This window comes from Vidua chalybeata, chromosome 17 (genome assembly GCF_026979565.1).
Source record: "Vidua chalybeata isolate OUT-0048 chromosome 17, bVidCha1 merged haplotype, whole genome shotgun sequence".
NCBI lineage: Eukaryota > Metazoa > Chordata > Aves > Passeriformes > Viduidae > Vidua > Vidua chalybeata.
In genome coordinates, this window is record NC_071546.1 from 24641 (window position 1) to 38337 (window position 13697).

General features: G+C 50.7%; 2 long non-coding RNA genes across 2 annotated transcripts; both read left to right on the forward strand.

Annotated features, from left to right (window-relative positions):
• The first annotated feature begins 3010 nt into the window (after nt 1–3010).
• On the forward strand, nt 3011–7040 carry LOC128796692 (uncharacterized). Its single transcript, XR_008433863.1, has 3 exons — nt 3011–3526; nt 6156–6201; nt 6678–7040. It is a non-coding gene; the product is annotated as an uncharacterized LOC128796692 (long non-coding RNA).
• A 115-nt stretch (nt 7041–7155) lies between these two features.
• LOC128796691 (uncharacterized) lies at nt 7156–9235 on the forward strand. The gene is made up of 2 exons (XR_008433862.1): nt 7156–7764; nt 8388–9235. It is a non-coding gene; the product is annotated as an uncharacterized LOC128796691 (long non-coding RNA).
• The last annotated feature ends 4462 nt before the right edge of the window (nt 9236–13697 follow it).

Sequence of the window (13697 nt, forward strand, 5' to 3'; positions counted from 1 at the left end):
CTCTCTGCCCACTCCTGCCCAGCTCTGGTAGTAGCGGGCACGTTGCAGCCTGGCGAAGGCAAGAAGCCTGGAGAGCTGTCACAGAGCAGAAGGGCAGCTGAGATGCTGAAAAGCAGCAAAGCTGAACAGCCTGCCTCAGCTTCAGCAGTGTGTAATTGACTGAAGGCGAAAAAGCAAGCAGCAGAGCAGCGGGCTTCTGTGCGCACTGAAGGCAATTGCAAGAATCCAGCAGCTGCTCCTTGCCAAGCACAGTCAGCTGCCTAGGTTCTTGCTTCTTGACCAACTCCCAGTTGCCCTTCTTTTCAGCAGCTGCCACCGTGTTCTCTGCATCTCGGAGCCTCTGGGGAGCAACAAGAATTTCCAAGGTGGGATGCATGACGACTATGTCAAAACTCAGGAAAGTTGTCCTGGAACACCTCCCATTGGCATGCCAAAAGTGAATTCAAGAGGCAGGAGAGCAGCAGCCACCGTCCTGCAGCTGTCTGCGAGCTTCGCACACAAGCCGGCTTCTTCGCGGCTTCGTTCTTCGCCTCTTGCAAGCTACCGCGATCTCCGGCTGCCGGAGGACAAGAAGCGGCTACTTCGCGCACAGATCACTGGAGCGGCAGCGGTGCGCTCCGAAGCGCCGCTTCTGCCGAAAGACGCCGGCAAGCGGCACTTGCTTTCGGCCAGCTCCGGAGCTGCGTATTCTGCCTCTCTAGTCGCCTACATCTTAGCCAAAAGCTTTTCCGCTCCAGTTCTCAAGGAGAAAGTGTACCAGCACTGCTCACTTAGCCCGACCTTGCCAGGAAATAAGATTTGCTGCACATTCCAAGGACACTGCACTTTCCTGGGCAAGCTGCAACCTGCTGGCAGATGGCCGTGCTCTCTGCCCACTCCTGCCCAGCTCTGGCTAGTAGCGGGCACGTTGCAGCCTGGCGAAGGCAAGAAGCCTGGAGAGCTGTCACAGAGCAGAAGGGCAGCTGAGATGCTGAAAAGCAGCAAAGCTGAACAGCCTGCCTCAGCTTCAGCAGTGTGTAATTGACTGAAGGCGAAAAAGCAAGCAGCAGAGCAGCGGGCTTCTGTGCGCACTGAAGGCAATTGCAAGAATCCAGCAGCTGCTCCTTGCCAAGCACAGTCAGCTGCCTAGGTTCTTGCTTCTTGACCAACTCCCAGTTGCCCTTCTTTTCAGCAGCTGCCACCGTGTTCTCTGCATCTCGGAGCCTCTGGGGAGCAACAAGAATTTCCAAGGTGGGATGCATGACGACTATGTCAAAACTCAGGAAAGTTGTCCTGGAACACCTCCCATTGGCATGCCAAAAGTGAATTCAAGAGGCAGGAGAGCAGCAGCCACCGTCCTGCAGCTGTCTGCGAGCTTCGCACACAAGCCGGCTTCTTCGCGGCTTCGTTCTTCGCCTCTTGCAAGCTACCGCGATCTCCGGCTGCCGGAGGACAAGAAGCGGCTACTTCGCGCACAGATCACTGGAGCGGCAGCGGTGCGCTCCGAAGCGCCGCTTCTGCCGAAAGACGCCGGCAAGCGGCACTTGCTTTCGGCCAGCTCCGGAGCTGCGTATTCTGCCTCTCTAGTCGCCTACATCTTAGCCAAAAGCTTTTCCGCTCCAGTTCTCAAGGAGAAAGTGTACCAGCACTGCTCACTTAGCCCGACCTTGCCAGGAAATAAGATTTGCTGCACATTCCAAGGACACTGCACTTTCCTGGGCAAGCTGCAACCTGCTGGCAGATGGCCGTGCTCTCTGCCCACTCCTGCCCAGCTCTTGGTAGTAGCGGGCACGTTGCAGCCTGGCGAAGGCAAGAAGCCTGGAGAGCTGTCACAGAGCAGAAGGGCAGCTGAGATGCTGAAAAGCAGCAAAGCTGAACAGCCTGCCTCAGCTTCAGCAGTGTGTAATTGACTGAAGGCGAAAAAGCAAGCAGCAGAGCAGCGGGCTTCTGTGCGCACTGAAGGCAATTGCAAGAATCCAGCAGCTGCTCCTTGCCAAGCACAGTCAGCTGCCTAGGTTCTTGCTTCTTGACCAACTCCCAGTTGCCCTTCTTTTCAGCAGCTGCCACCGTGTTCTCTGCATCTCGGAGCCTCTGGGGAGCAACAAGAATTTCCAAGGTGGGATGCATGACGACTATGTCAAAACCCAGGAAAGTTGTCCTGGAACACCTCCCATTGGCATGCCAAAAGTGAATTCAAGAGGCAGGAGAGCAGCAGCCACCGTCCTGCAGCTGTCTGCGAGCTTCGCACACAAGCCGGCTTCTTCGCGGCTTCGTTCTTCGCCTCTTGCAAGCTACCGCGATCTCCGGCTGCCGGAGGACAAGAAGCGGCTACTTCGCGCACAGATCACTGGAGCGGCAGCGGTGCGCTCCGAAGCGCCGCTTCTGCCGAAAGACGCCGGCAAGCGGCACTTGCTTTCGGCCAGCTCCGGAGCTGCGTATTCTGCCTCTCTAGTCGCCTACGTCTTAGCCAAAAGCTTTTCCGCTCCAGTTCTCAAAGAGAAAGTGTACCAGCACTGCTCACTTAGCCCGACCTTGCCAGGAAATAAGATTTGCTGCACATTCCAAGGACACTGCACTTTCCTGGGCAAGCTGCAACCTGCTGGCAGATGGCCGTGCTCTCTGCCCACTCCTGCCCAGCGCTGGGTAGTAAGCGGGCACGTTGCAGCCTGGCGAAGGCAAGAAGCCTGGAGAGCTGTCACAGAGCAGAAGGGCAGCTGAGATGCTGAAAAGCAGCAAAGCTGAACAGCCTGCCTCAGCTTCAGCAGTGTGTAATTGACTGAAGGCGAAAAAGCAAGCAGCAGAGCAGCGGGCTTCTGTGCGCACTGAAGGCAATTGCAAGAATCCAGGAGCTGCTCCTTGCTGTAAGAGCCCGTCATAAGCCCCTCATTTTCCATTCTGCCTTCCGATTCCCACAAGAAAGAATCCCTTCCTCTACTGCAGTTCCGACTTAGAACAGGACACAGTGCAGGTGGAACCACTGAACCGTCATGCTGGCTGTTCCGAACAAGGCCTGGCAAGAACTTGGCAAGGACTTTCCAAGGACTTGGCAAAGACCTGACATGGAGCCAGCACGGGACCGCGTGATGCGCGGCCTGCTTCTCTTCTAATCTCCGTTCTTAAGCCGAACGAACTTTTGGGGTGACTCCCGTGGTTCTTCATTGAAGACCCTTCATCTGCCTCGTTACCACTGTGACAAAGAAAGAATGAGAACCCTCCTCCCAAGGGCTGAGACTGAGACGCCTACTACAGGCAGGAGGGGAAATTGGTGGTCTGACCACTAATGACATGACCTGTTTCCCTTCAGTAATTTTAATGGACTCATTCTTCATTGGATTCGTCTTGCTTTGGTGGTTTCTGTGGACTCACCTGTTCCTGCGTGGCGATTACAATGGACTTTCATTGTTACACTTGTTCCCCCCTCTTTCCTCTGTGGACTATAACTGGATCCCTGAGTTATAGTCCTGAGTTCGACCAGAACTTCGGAGACTCCCCCGACACGACAGACGGATCCCCATCGTCCGGACCACTGAGGATCTCGCCTGTGTTGGTAGCTATTCCCATACCCCTCTTCTCTCTCTCTATCCTTCTATCTCCTTTCTAATCCCCCACTATCGCATTTACTCTTTTGGCCCCTAATAAAGGTGCATTTCTTATGATTAACTGACAGTCCCTTGTTGTTTGCCTTTTTTGCACTTTTGGGATCGGTGAAAAGAACCATCACGACACCCCGCAAGAAGCGGACCGTGACATTAAAATTGGTGTCACGGACAGGATTTCTGTCTAGACGGAAGGGTTGCAGCTGAAAAGGCACCCACACTGTCTTTGGAAATTTATAAAGGATCCCTTAGTGCAAAAGGCAGGACACTGTTGTTTTGTTGTTGTTGTGTGTATCTGGTCTGGGAAGGAAGGGACAACTTGAAGCAACTAAGCAGAGTCTCCCAGGCAGATTATTGTCCTTTCACCCAGCCAGGGAAGCGAAGGGTGACACAGCGAGGGCTGTGTAGTTTTGTGGAACTTAAGTTTGTAGCTCCCTGTCGTGGTTTTGGTCCCTTCACAAAATGAGTGACAATCTTAGCCTTGAAATTAAAGCTGAATTTTATGCACCACTAGCCAAACACAATGCCAGACCTTCTACGGAAGGAGAAAAATGGGCACAGAGTAATTGGTTGAACTTAGAAAATGTTATTGATAGAGTGTGTTCATTACAACATGAAACAAAATTCAAATTGGGCAAAAAGAAAATTCTCTTATGCTCAGTTTTGGGAGCTTGTCTTACGGCAGCTATAGAAAATGGCTTCGAGCGAAGAAGTGAGGAACATGCTCTAATAGACTCCCTTCAAAATCTAGTTGAAATTTTGCAAAAACAGTTCTATGAAGCAAAAGATGTGATCTATGCATTGCGAGCTGCCTTAACAGAGGAACATGTTAACAAATCACATCATGCTGATTCCTCTACAGAGCCTGAGGAGAAGGAAACTCCTCACATGAAACAAATCTATCCTCATCAAGAACTTGAAGCAGCAAGTAATTGTGGGGAACATTGCTGCCATCACTTGAGACCCTTGATTAAAACTATCTCAGTGTATAGCTATCTCAGTGATGATGATCTCCAACCTCACATCACAACCAAACACATACCATCACAACTAAACACTGCCACTGAGCTAGCTAAGCTTAAAAGGGAATATGGACACCCTCCACATGAATCAGAAACAGAATATGTTTTCCGGGTGTCCCTCACTGGTGGTGATCAAATTCAATTAACTGAACAGGAAGCCGGTGGGTACTGGGGACATGGTGTCTTCTTAACAACAGGAGAGAAAGGTGACACATGGTCCCTGACACAGCGTGCAGCTTTTTGGGCCGGGGGAACAAGCCCCTTGGAAAGGGGAGATCCCATAGCTAGAATTAGTACCCCCGACCAACTCTTGGAAAATGTGCACAAAGCTGCTTGCCTGCAAATGACTCTCAAAAAGAAATTAATTCCTGGCTTTGAATCCCTGATGCAATTACCTGTGAAGCCCGAGATAACGACCCCTTGAATTTGTGGGCTTCCAGAATCACTCAAACCTACAGCAATTCTCCTTCCAAAAACGATAGCAGCTGTATCTCCTGTAGAAAGACCAGATAGATTTCCTAGTAAGCAGAAGGACCCATTTGTTCCCCTTTATGACTTGTTGAGGAAAGGGGTGAAATGGGATTGGAGTCTTTCTCAGGAGTCAGCATTGCAATTGCTGATTTTTGAAGCAACAGCTCATCAAGCAGTTGCAGACCCCTATCCATCCTACAGATCCTTTCCAGGTGGAATGGGGATTTGCCTCTTCAGGGCTGTCAGTACACATATGGCAGCGGGGTGCTGAGGGTCTGACAAGACCTGTTGGTTTTTACTCCCGTGGTTCCAAAGATGCTGAGAAAAGATACACTACCTGGGAAAAAGGATTGTTGATGGTTATCTTAGCTTTCCTAGAAGTAGAAAAAATTGCACGAAAACAACCAATTGTATTGAGAGGCCCCTTCAAGGTTATTAAGACAGCCACTAGTGGGACTCCCCCTCCTGACGGGGTGGCCCAGAGGGCCTTAGTGAGAAAGTGGTATGCTCAGCTTGAACATTACTGTAACTTCTTCTCAATGACAGAAGGATCTGTAAAAACTTTACCAATCCAAGAAACTGAGAGCTTGGACAAACCTGCCTCTGTAATCAAAGTAACCCCTCCTTTCTGCCCCAAACAATCAGCAAACTCTTGGTTTACTGATGCTTCTGCTAAAGGGAAAGGAAAAGTATGGAAATATAGGGCAGAAGCCCTCCACTTTTCCTCTGGTGAGCAAATGATTACAGAGGGAGAAGGTAGCGCACACACTGGGGAGCTGATAGCTGTCTGGCGTGTTTTTCAACGAGAAGCACAGAATTCCTCTTTGGTCTGCATCTACACTGACTCCTATGCTCTCTACCAAATGATCCTAATAATCCAGCTCATGACCCTGGCCAACCTGTTCTGGTGGACCTCTCTTACTATAGGACTAGTAGCACTTGTGCTAAAACCCCCTCTGAATAAATATGCATGGGAAGCCTCTGGTGCTCTAGGGAAAGAGCATTGGACAAATACATGCTGGATAATTCCATCATTCTAACTTTTCTGCCTCTCGGCGGCAGAATTCTGTTGTGTTTACTTTTTCAGAAGAACTCCGAGGGACATGAAGACCACCTAATCCATGATCAAACTGGTAATACTTTTCTGCATCCTACCACAACCCCATGGCCAGAAACCAGCTGAGTGACCGTGGTCTGAACTAATTGTGGTAGCATGCAGAAAAAGTGAAAGGCTCTCTTTAAGCACAAAAAGGTCTGCACGCACCCAAGCGTACAGGATTGTTGGCACAATTTTACACTAACACAGACTGCAGAAGTGGTTTGTTTATGGGGAAAAAACACCAAAGGGCTTTCTTTTAAGTTTATAATAAATGCTGTAGCTCAATCTACTACGGTTTATACCAGCACCACTACCACCACTCGAGCCCAGCCACCAGTTATGCTTACCCCGAAAATTTTTGAAGTTGGACCATATATAATCAGGAAAACTGGCCAACAACAGATATTATTTGATCCGGCATGGTCTCTTAAACAAGTCAAATTGCTGATGCAAAACAATGTCTCAGAAATACAACCAGCTTGTTCACCCTTTTTGCAAACCTCTTTTCAGGCTTGGACAACCTGGCTGCGACAGTGGAACCCTCCTAAAAAGCGGGTGCCAAGAGACATAACTGGTGTTGTGGGAACAGAATTGGGAATCAGTTCAGAGGTATTAATGAATAAATTGGCTTCTACGACTAGAGATTTGACCAAAATACAGCAACCACTGCAGTCGTCCTTATCGGCCTTGGGAACACATCAGTGCTTGCTATCAAACATTCTACCAAATTGGGAAAAGATAAATGTGAAGGATAAAAAATTGATCATTGATGCACTTAATGCCACGCAAAGCAATGTTTCCTTAGCTCTTAGCTGTATCCAGGCTCAATTATGGATGCAGTCAGTTGCTGCCTCAATTATAAGAGAAGGTGAAGAAGGCACTTTTCCTACTGAGATTAGGAAAATAGTCTGGGACAGTGCCACTGACTTTGAAAGAGATTTCCAATCCTGGTGGAATTTAGTGAATTTTACCTATGACCCTAACACAAACACAGCCACAGCATTTTGTGCTGACCATAAGTAATGCCTCAGTGCATTTGATATTCCCTAGCATCGCATTAGGATTAAATCATGATGGACCCACTTTCGATCCTTCTGAACATAGAGAATGGGCCCGTCAAATTGATGACAAATGGCAAACTGTCAATTTAGAGTCCTGTACTATCCGAGAACAACTAGGGTTTATCTGTGAAGGTAACGCAATTATAGCTCAAGATATCTGTTTAGACACAGAACAAAATAGCTGTCATTTTGATATTCATCCTAACGAGACTTCTGAAACAGTCCTTGTATCTACAGGCAATGGGCGTGCCTGCTTCAGAACCGCTTGTGATACTGTGTTTATAGAAAGTACAGTAGTAGCTACTAAAAATCATTCAAATTATTGTGCTTGCAACTTTACTAAAATTGCAGGATGTGATTTTTCTTTTGTAGCTCCAGTTACCTTACATGAACTTTTAGAATCCAATCTCATGTTGATTCACAAGCTACTGCCTACTCCCATTGGGATGAACCTTACTTTGGTAAAGCAACCATTACTTCATCAAGATCTAATAGAGATCCTAGGAAAAATCAAGGAGAATGGACAGAGAACTCTGGTAACTGTTCATCATGATGTGCAAGAAATACATCGTGTTGTAGAAAGGGTGGAAAGTGATGCCGAGCACAAGTGGTGGGATACCCTTTTCGGGTGGTCACCCACCGCCACCGGTATCCTGAACAAATTGTGCCATCCCGTTGTTGTTCTTCTGATTTTAGTTATGATTGGTTTTGTTTTATCAGTAATCTTGCTTATTGTAAATTGGAGAATGATGAAACGATGAACAAAATTAACATCTATAATTAATGCACACCACTTGGCCGACATCCTTTACACTATAGATGTTCCCAGGACTGTAGACACAAGAAGATTATAGGGTTGGTAGATATGTTTTACATCATTTTCTTTTATGATTTGCTTTAATCACTGTTTTAATTATTTTTGTTTCTTGATTATAAAATTATACTGAGTAATATCGATGATACTAGGTTTATTACTTAACTGCTTAATATTGATTATACTGGTTTATTATTTGATCAATTTATTGTTTAATTGATTAATATTGATTATTATTTAAACAAACTATTGCTGATTTAATTATTGTCTTAGTTTTCCTGTTTTCTCTTTCCTTTCCTTTTTCTCTTCCCTTTTCCCTGGAATGTGCTGCCAACACTTGATGAGTCCTGAAGACTCCACGACGACACCATGGAACCCTGCTGATGAAGATCTTTCGAGGGCAATCGTCAGTCACGGGGTGGTGTAAGAGCCCGTCTGAAGCCCCTCATTTTCCGTTCTGCCTTCCGATTGCCACGAGAAAGAATCCCTTCCTCCACTGCAGTTCCGGCTTAGAACAGGACACAGTGCAGGTGCAACCACTGAACCGTCATGCTAGCTGTTCCGAACAAGGCCTGGCAAGAACTCGGCAAGGACTTGGCAAAGACCTGACGTGGACCCAGCACGGGACAGCCTGATGCGCGGCCTGCTTCTAATCTCCGTTCTTAAGCCAAATGAACTTTTGGGGTGACTCCCGGGGTCCTTCATTGAAGACCCCTCATCTGCCTCGTTACCACTGTGACAAACAAAGAATGAGAACCCTCCTCCCAAGGACTGAGACTGAGACCCCTGCTACAGGGAGGAGGGGAAATTGGTGGTCTGACCACTAATGACATGACCTGTTTCCCTTCAGTGATTCAAATGGACTCATTCTTCATTGGATTCGTCTTGCTTTGGTGGTTTCTGTGGACTCAGCTGTTCCCGCGTGGCGATTACAATGGACTTTCGTTGTTCCACTTGCTCCCCCCTCTTTCCTCTGTGGACTATAACTGGAGCCCCGAGTCGACCAGAACTACGGAGACTCCCCCGACACGACAGACGGATCCCCATCGTCCGGACCACTGAGGATCTCGCCTGTGTTGGTAGCTATTCCCATACCCCTCTTCTCTCTCTCTCTCTCCTTTTATCTCCTTTCCGATCCCCACTATCGCATTTACTGGTTTGGCCCCTAATAAAGGTGCATTTGTTGTGATTAACTGATAGTCCCTTGTTGTTTGCCTTTTTGCACTTTTGGGATCGGTGAAAAGAACCATCACGACACCCCGCAAAAAGCGGATGGTGACAGGTGGGATGCATGAAAAATAAAATCAAAACTCAGGAAGTTTGTCCTGGAACACCTTCCATTGGCATGCCAAGAGTGAATTCAAGAGGCAGGAGAGCAGCTGCCACCGTCCTGCAGCTGTCTGCCAGCTTCGCACACAAGCCGGCTTCTTCGCGGCTTCGTTCTTCGCCTCTTGCAAGCTACCGCGATCTCCGGCTGCCGGAGGACAAGAAGCGGCTACTTCGCGCACAGATCACTGGAGCGGCAGCGGTGCGCTCCGAAGCGCCGCTTCTGCCGAAAGACGCCGGCAAGCGGCACTTGCTTTCGGCCAGCTCCGGAGCTGCGTATTCTGCCTCTCTAGTCGCCTACATCTTAGCCAAAAGCTTTTCCGCTCCAGTTCTCAAGGAGAAAGTGTACCAGCACTGCTCACTTAGCCCGACCTTGCCAGGAAATAAGATTTGCTGCACATTCCAAGGACACTGCACTTTCCTGGGCAAGCTGCAACCTGCTGGCAGATGGCCGTGCTCTCTGCCCACTCCTGCCCAGCTCTGGCTAGTAGCGGGCACGTTGCAGCCTGGCGAAGGCAAGAAGCCTGGAGAGCTGTCACAGAGCAGAAGGGCAGCTGAGATGCTGAAAAGCAGCAAAGCTGAACAGCCTGCCTCAGCTTCAGCAGTGTGTAATTGACTGAAGGCGAAAAAGCAAGCAGCAGAGCAGCGGGCTTCTGTGCGCACTGAAGGCAATTGCAAGAATCCAGCAGCTGCTCCTTGCCAAGCACAGTCAGCTGCCTAGGTTCTTGCTTCTTGACCAACTCCCAGTTGCCCTTCTTTTCAGCAGCTGCCACCGTGTTCTCTGCATCTCGGAGCCTCTGGGGAGCAACAAGAATTTCCAAGGTGGGATGCATGACGACTATGTCAAAACCCAGGAAAGTTGTCCTGGAACACCTCCCATTGGCATGCCAAAAGTGAATTCAAGAGGCAGGAGAGCAGCAGCCACCGTCCTGCAGCTGTCTGCGAGCTTCGCACACAAGCCGGCTTCTTCGCGGCTTCGTTCTTCGCCTCTTGCAAGCTACCGCGATCTCCGGCTGCCGGAGGACAAGAAGCGGCTACTTCGCGCACAGATCACTGGAGCGGCAGCGGTGCGCTCCGAAGCGCCGCTTCTGCCGAAAGACGCCGGCAAGCGGCACTTGCTTTCGGCCAGCTCCGGAGCTGCGTATTCTGCCTCTCTAGTCGCCTACATCTTAGCCAAAAGCTTTTCCGCTCCAGTTCTCAAGGAGAAAGTGTACCAGCACTGCTCACTTAGCCCGACCTTGCCAGGAAATAAGATTTGCTGCACATTCCAAGGACACTGCACTTTCCTGGGCAAGCTGCAACCTGCTGGCAGATGGCCGTGCTCTCTGCCCACTCCTGCCCAGCTCTGGTAGTAGCGGGCACGTTGCAGCCTGGCGAAGGCAAGAAGCCTGGAGAGCTGTCACAGAGCAGAAGGGCAGCTGAGATGCTGAAAAGCAGCAAAGCTGAACAGCCTGCCTCAGCTTCAGCAGTGTGTAATTGACTGAAGGCGAAAAAAGCAAGCAGCAGAGCAGCGGGCTTCTGTGCGCACTGAAGGCAATTGCAAGAATCCAGCAGCTGCTCCTTGCCAAGCACAGTCAGCTGCCTAGGTTCTTGCTTCTTGACCAACTCCCAGTTGCCCTTCTTTTCAGCAGCTGCCACCGTGTTCTCTGCATCTCGGAGCCTCTGGGGAGCAACAAGAATTTCCAAGGTGGGATGCATGACGACTATGTCAAAACTCAGGAAAGTTGTCCTGGAACACCTCCCATTGGCATGCCAAAAGTGAATTCAAGAGGCAGGAGAGCAGCAGCCACCGTCCTGCAGCTGTCTGCGAGCTTCGCACACAAGCCGGCTTCTTCGCGGCTTCGTTCTTCGCCTCTTGCAAGCTACCGCGATCTCCGGCTGCCGGAGGACAAGAAGCGGCTACTTCGCGCACAGATCACTGGAGCGGCAGCGGTGCGCTCCGAAGCGCCGCTTCTGCCGAAAGACGCCGGCAAGCGGCACTTGCTTTCGGCCAGCTCCGGAGCTGCGTATTCTGCCTCTCTAGTCGCCTACATCTTAGCCAAAAGCTTTTCCGCTCCAGTTCTCAAGGAGAAAGTGTACCAGCACTGCTCACTTAGCCCGACCTTGCCAGGAAATAAGATTTGCTGCACATTCCAAGGACACTGCACTTTCCTGGGCAAGCTGCAACCTGCTGGCAGATGGCCGTGCTCTCTGCCCACTCCTGCCCAGCTCTGGCTAGTAGCGGGCACGTTGCAGCCTGGCGAAGGCAAGAAGCCTGGAGAGCTGTCACAGAGCAGAAGGGCAGCTGAGATGCTGAAAAGCAGCAAAGCTGAACAGCCTGCCTCAGCTTCAGCAGTGTGTAATTGACTGAAGGCGAAAAAGCAAGCAGCAGAGCAGCGGGCTTCTGTGCGCACTGAAGGCAATTGCAAGAATCCAGCAGCTGCTCCTTGCCAAGCACAGTCAGCTGCCTAGGTTCTTGCTTCTTGACCAACTCCCAGTTGCCCTTCTTTTCAGCAGCTGCCACCGTGTTCTCTGCATCTCGGAGCCTCTGGGGAGCAACAAGAATTTCCAAGGTGGGATGCATGACGACTATGTCAAAACCCAGGAAAGTTGTCCTGGAACACCTCCCATTGGCATGCCAAAAGTGAATTCAAGAGGCAGGAGAGCAGCAGCCACCGTCCTGCAGCTGTCTGCGAGCTTCGCACACAAGCCGGCTTCTTCGCGGCTTCGTTCTTCGCCTCTTGCAAGCTACCGCGATCTCCGGCTGCCGGAGGACAAGAAGCGGCTACTTCGCGCACAGATCACTGGAGCGGCAGCGGTGCGCTCCGAAGCGCCGCTTCTGCCGAAAGACGCCGGCAAGCGGCACTTGCTTTCGGCCAGCTCCGGAGCTGCGTATTCTGCCTCTCTAGTCGCCTACATCTTAGCCAAAAGCTTTTCCGCTCCAGTTCTCAAGGAGAAAGTGTACCAGCACTGCTCACTTAGCCCGACCTTGCCAGGAAATAAGATTTGCTGCACATTCCAAGGACACTGCACTTTCCTGGGCAAGCTGCAACCTGCTGGCAGATGGCCGTGCTCTCTGCCCACTCCTGCCCAGTTCTGGGTAGTAGCGGGCACGTTGCAGCCTGGCGAAGGCAAGAAGCCTGGAGAGCTGTCACAGAGCAGAAGGGCAGCTGAGATGCTGAAAAGCAGCAAAGCTGAACAGCCTGCCTCAGCTTCAGCAGTGTGTAATTGACTGAAGGCGAAAAAGCAAGCAGCAGAGCAGCGGGCTTCTGTGCGCACTGAAGGCAATTGCAAGAATCCAGCAGCTGCTCCTTGCCAAGCACAGTCAGCTGCCTAGGTTCTTGCTTCTTGACCAACTCCCAGTTGCCCTTCTTTTCAGCAGCTGCCACCGTGTTCTCTGCATCTCGGAGCCTCTGGGGAGCAACAAGAATTTCCAAGGTGGGATGCATGACGACTATGTCAAAACCCAGGAAAGTTGTCCTGGAACACCTCCCATTGGCATGCCAAAAGTGAATTCAAGAGGCAGGAGAGCAGCAGCCACCGTCCTGCAGCTGTCTGCGAGCTTCGCACACAAGCCGGCTTCTTCGCGGCTTCGTTCTTCGCCTCTTGCAAGCTACCGCGATCTCCGGCTGCCGGAGGACAAGAAGCGGCTACTTCGCGCACAGATCACTGGAGCGGCAGCGGTGCGCTCCGAAGCGCCGCTTCTGCCGAAAGACGCCGGCAAGCGGCACTTGCTTTCGGCCAGCTCCGGAGCTGCGTATTCTGCCTCTCTAGTCGCCTACGTCTTAGCCAAAAGCTTTTCCGCTCCAGTTCTCAAAGAGAAAGTGTACCAGCACTGCTCACTTAGCCCGACCTTGCCAGGAAATAAGATTTGCTGCACATTCCAAGGACACTGCACTTTCCTGGGCAAGCTGCAACCTGCTGGCAGATGGCCGTGCTCTCTGCCCACTCCTGCCCAGCGCTGGGTAGTAAGCGGGCACGTTGCAGCCTGGCGAAGGCAAGAAGCCTGGAGAGCTGTCACAGAGCAGAAGGGCAGCTGAGATGCTGAAAAGCAGCAGAGCAGAACAGCCTGCCTCAGCTTCAGCAGTGTGTAATTGACTGAAGGCGAAAAAGCAAGCAGCAGAACAGCGGGCTTCTGTGCGCACTGAAGGCAATTGCAAGAATCCAGGAGCTGCTCCTTGCTGTAAGAGCCCGTCTGAAGCCCCTCATTTTCCATTCTGCCTTCCGATTCCCACAAGAAAGAATCCCTTCCTCCACTGCAGTTCCGGCTTAAAACAGGACACAGTGCAGGTGCAACCACTGAACCGTCATGCTAGCTGTTCCGAACAAGGCCTGGCAAGAACTTGGCAA